Below are 5,143 nucleotides of genomic sequence, written 5' to 3' on the forward strand. Positions count from 1 at the left end.
ACATCACGGTTTTGAGATCCTTTCCTTAATACTTTTGTGGAGAACCAGTATGTTTAAATCGTTGGATGTTACTGTCTGTAAAGAACTCCGAGTGTTAAGCGGAATCTGACTGCCGGTTTCCCATGCTTTCGGGTTCACGAACTCCCGTACGCCTAAATCACTGCCATTGAAGTGCAGCTTTTAAAGTGAACAACTTTTTTGTTTTGGTTAAGAATTATTTTGGGGTTAAATGTTTTTTTTTCTGCCTTTTGTGTGTGAAAAAAGTTTCTATGGCGGTTTCTATGACTGAAACGATCTGTATTTTCTTATGTTTATTGCATAAATAATAATAAACTTATTTTGTAAGAATTGAGTAGCCTTATTCTGAGTGATGTCCAAATTATAAGTTATAAGTGACTGTTAATTTGAACTGTTTGGCGTCCAAACCCCATAAGGTACCACGCTACAGAGTGGCGCCCAAATGGGGACCGAACCGTAAGATTTAGAAAGTTTAGTTGGGGTACTGAACTTAACAGACTTGGACATTTGCGTTATTGATGGACTTGACCATTGTTAATTATTGTGAAATACAGTGTGTACATATATTTTCAGTTTTTCTGGTTGGTGTTTACATGAAATGTATGGTTATTGAGAACATTCAGGAGTCTGTTTAACTACTTGCTGCTCTGTATTGTTTCTCTTATTCCCTGGCCATGTCTACCCCTACCCCTCGAATCAAGCGCATCATTACTCTTGTCTTCTTGAGGAAGGAAAGAGCCAGGCTCCCACATTCAGTGGAAAAGCAGAGACTGCTTGTGATTTTGCAAGCAGCTGTTATCTGCCTTGCTCCAAAAGCTCAATGGAAGGGAAACCGCTCCCAGCCTTTTTCGGGCGTAGACCTCTTGCTGATAGGTGAACTTGGTGACCAGTACTTTACGGAAAATTTTCCAGTCACACACAGAGTCTTATTGAGCAACGAAAGAGCCAGGCTTCCACTTTCTGTGGAAAACCAGAGACTCCCTTTCATTTTGTAAGCAAATGTTAACTGCTTTGCTACAAAAGCACAAAAGAAGGAAATCTGCTCTGTCCAAGGTCTCGCTTTCCGGCTGTTCCTAGAGGACCTGATCCTACCGTGATGACAACCGGTCAGTTATTAAAGCAAGGTTCAAAATTGCTAGCTTGTTCCTGCCCGGTCTCGAACCAGGGACCTTTTGCGTGTTAGGCAAACGTGATAACCACTACACTACAGAAACCACAAGAGAAGCTCCCTTTAGCTGTTGCCTATGGTCTGCTGATGAGAAGAGCACATACTTAAACTTTTGTTCAGCAGCGTTGAATTACCCAGTGTGGCATTGGTGGTATAGAGGTGAGCATAGCTGCCTTCCAAGCAGTTGGCCTGGGTCCGATTCCCGGCCAATGCACGGATTGTAACTTGGCGCTTCTGGAGGTCCTTTATGGTAGTTGGCACAAAAGGAAGGAATCACCTACCTGAAAAAAAATGGGTCAACCTAATGTGCCATAGGCTTCTCGGCAGGCCTCCCACAACTCTTTCTGCTTCCCACTTGAATTCTTAGTGCTTCTTTGCTGTTTGTAAACACGTCATTATCCATCAGGGCACGTTTGACCCGTGAACAGGGGTGAAAATGTAAGAAAATGCGGTCTCTCCGTGTCTGTCTTTTGTTAGCGACAAGCTAGCATGCAAACTGTGATGAGAGGTGTACATTTTCCGCAATCAGCCATCTATATAGTCAATGTTTTATATTTAATAAGCAAATATGTCTATATGCTGATTGGTCTTAAGCAGCGTTGTCCAATCTTCAGCTTTTCGTTCCAATCTAGCAGGAGCCATACCTGATTCCAATTGTTGGATCCGCTGATCTTGGCTTTCAATAGACTAAAGTGTGGCTTCTGCTTGGTTAGAATGACAACCTGCAACCACACTGGCCCATTCTGGATAAGACTGGACAACCCTGATCTAAAGCAAATAACCACTGAGGTAAGTGCCACTTTGTGAGTTCTGAATCCGTCATGCCGACTCGACGTCACTCGATGAACAGGGAAGGAACTGGTAGATCAGAAGACTTCCCACTGTTGACGAATGGCAATTTCAAGTTGAGGGTGCGTTTTCTTTGCGTTTTCCCGCTTGGAGGTGGGGAATTACAAGTTGCAACCTCGAGTCAAGCGCATCATTACTCTTGTCTTCTTGATGAAGGAAAGAGCCAGGCTCCCACGTTCAGTGGAAAAGCAGAGACTGCCTGTGATTTTGCAAGCAGCTGTTATCTGCCTTGCTCCAAAAGCTCAATGGAAGGGAAACCGCTCCCAGCCTTTTTCGGGCGTAGACCTCTTGCTGATAGGTGAACTTGGTGACCAGTACTTTACGGAAAATTTTCCAGTCACGCACAGTCTTATTGAGCAACGAAAGAGCCAGGCTTCCACTTTCTGTGGAAAACCAGAGACTCCCTTTCATTTTGTAAGCAAATGTTAACTGCTTTGCTACAAAAGCAGGAAATCTGCTCTGTCCAAGGTCTCGCTTTCCGGCTGTTCCTAGAGGACCTGATCCTACCGTGATGACAACCGGTCAGTTATTAAAGCAAAGTTCAAAATTTCTAGCTTGTTTCTGCCCGGTCTCGAACCAGGGACCTGTTGCGTGTTAGGCAAACGTGATAACCACTACACTACAGAAACCACAACAGAATCTCCCTTTAGCTGTTGCCTATGGTCTGCTGATGAGAAGAGCACATACTTAAACTTTTGTTCAGCAGAGTTGAATTGCCCAGCGTGGTATTGGTGGTATAGAGGTGAGCATAGCTGCCTTCCAAGCAGTTGGCCCGGGTTTGATGCCTGGCCAATGCACGGATTGTAACTTGGAGTTTCTGGAGGTGCTTTATGGTAGTTGGCACAAAAGGAAGGAATCACCTACCTGAAAATAAATGGGTCAACCTAATGTGCCATAGGCTTCTCAGCAGGCCTCCCACAACTCTTTCTGCTTCCCACTTGAATTCTTAGTGCTTCTTTGCTGTTTGTAAACACAGAATATCCAATATGACATGAAGTGCATTCACACTTATTTACAGTTAATGAGCTGACTGACACTGCATTGATTCCACAAGGGAGGTATATGTTGGTGTGTATGCACTTAGGTTCACTCTTATGCAATTATTTAAATGTTCATCTGTCAGTCTTGTTCTGAATTTAAATTCGATCACGTTCATATCAGAACACGCTGCTTCACAAAGGTCTGTAGATCCAAATAAAGCAGATGCTTTTTCAGCTTGGTGAATGTTCTTGTAGTTTCCTGGGTCTACAAGTCTCCAGAAATGTTGTGAATGTTGCTGAGATTTCAGCTGGATATGATTTTGGAGATTAATAACCTCCAACTCCATCTCTACAGCAGTGACATTGAACAGTTCAGCCATCTGCTTTGAAATGTGATCCACGTCTATCTCCATGAAAGACTTGGCAACAAATGCCACACATATCTCAAGATTTTCAAAATCACTGAACCTTTCTTCAGATTCCTGCCCAAGCCTGGACAGGAGGTCACAATACTCGAGTACATCCAAAACTTTGGTTGCATTTGCATGGCTTTCTTTCTATCTTTACCAATGAGGGGAAGTGTTGCAATCTTTTGTTTTTCAATTGCTGAAGGTAAAATGACAGTTTTGCTTTAAATACCTTCACAGCACTGATCATATCACATATGGTTTTGTCTTTACCTTTTAACTGAAGATTGAGCTGATTCAGTTTCTCTGTCACATCAGCCAAGAATGCAAGATCAAGCAGCCATCAGACAACAGGTTAGTGTCCTCCCCCCCTTGGTTCCATTAAAGCCTTAATTTCACTCACCAAGGAAATAAAATGGTGAAGTACCTTACTCCTACTCAACCATCTGACTTCTGTATGAAGGAGATCACCATACTCTGCAGAAATTTTGAATACAAATTCTTACATTCAGCCATAATCCAGTCCAGACATTCCGTCATCTGCTCCGTGCAGCACTGCTTCATACACGCTGTAGGAGAAAATAAAGACTTCAGATCCTCATCACCATCACCACCACCATTATCACCATCATCATCATCATCGTCCTCATAATCGTCATCATCGTCGTCATTGTCATCATTGCCATCATTGTCACCCTCATTGCCGTCATCATCATAGTCGCCGTCATCATCGTCGGCACCATCACCGTAATCATAATCGTCATCGTTCTCATCATCGTAATCATAATCACCATCATCGTCATCTTCGTCGTCACCATCATCGTAATCATCATCATCATCATCATCGTCACCATCATCGCAGTCATATCATCGTCATTGTCATCATCATCACCATCGTTATCATCATCATCGTCGCCGTCATCATCATAATAATCACGTCATCAACATTGTCATCATCATGGTCATAGTCATCATCATCATCGTCACCATCATTGTCATCATGATCATCATCATCATCATCGTCGTCATCAACATCATCAACATTGTCACCATGATCATCACACTCCAATGCCCTCCAAAACCCTAAAAAAAATAATTAAAAAAAAAAAAAACTCAGAAAACCTCTGAAACCCTCCGAAATGCTAAAAAACTCAAAACCCAAAAAACCCGCCAAAACAGTCCAAAAACCCCTCAAACCCTCCAAACCTGAAAAAACTCTCCAAAAAAAAAAAAAAAAAAACCCCTCAAAACCCCAAAAGTTGCAGCTTTATTACAGATGTGTTGAAAATGTTTAATTTCTCAAGGGTTTACATTGGAGACCCCCTAATGGTCAAAATAATAAAGACATGTAGAACTGCAGCACAGTAAACCTTTACTGTGTGTAAAGGCCAAGAAGAAATAAGCAGCTGATATACACATCAGATAAAGTAGTTCCTGAAGGAGCCGGGCCAGACTGGGACAGAAATTGGGACAGAAACTGGGTCTCACACCCACCCGGTCCTCCCCATACACAATAATACATGTTTGATGTGAACATTAATAAAGCTATTGACCTGTAGCTGCATGATTTCATGTACAGTGCTGCTGTCACGTGATTAGCTGAGTGTATATGGGCCATTGTTCCAGTGATACAATAGAGACTATAATAATTAGAAAATATATTTATAATTAAAATCTACAAGTTAATATAGGAAATTTAAGTAAGACTAGTGAATTTAAAT

At 42.1% G+C, this 5,143-nt stretch overlaps 3 non-coding genes across 3 annotated transcripts; 1 reads left to right on the forward strand and 2 right to left on the reverse strand.

The window, feature by feature from the left end:
• Nucleotides 1-1,159: 1,159 nt before the first annotated feature.
• On the reverse strand, nt 1,160-1,232 carry trnav-aac (transfer RNA valine (anticodon AAC)). The gene has a single exon. It is a non-coding gene; the product is annotated as a tRNA-Val (tRNA).
• A 96-nt stretch (nt 1,233-1,328) lies between these two features.
• trnag-ucc (transfer RNA glycine (anticodon UCC)) lies at nt 1,329-1,400 on the forward strand. Its single transcript has one exon. It is a non-coding gene; the product is annotated as a tRNA-Gly (tRNA).
• Nucleotides 1,401-2,591: 1,191 nt separating this feature from the next.
• Nucleotides 2,592-2,664, reverse strand: trnav-aac (transfer RNA valine (anticodon AAC)). Its single transcript has one exon. It is a non-coding gene; the product is annotated as a tRNA-Val (tRNA).
• Between the last annotated feature and the right edge of the window lie 2,479 nt (nt 2,665-5,143).

The sequence above is a fragment of the Ictalurus furcatus genome, unplaced genomic scaffold (genome assembly GCF_023375685.1).
Source record: "Ictalurus furcatus strain D&B unplaced genomic scaffold, Billie_1.0 scf5, whole genome shotgun sequence".
Classification (NCBI taxonomy): domain Eukaryota; kingdom Metazoa; phylum Chordata; class Actinopteri; order Siluriformes; family Ictaluridae; genus Ictalurus; species Ictalurus furcatus.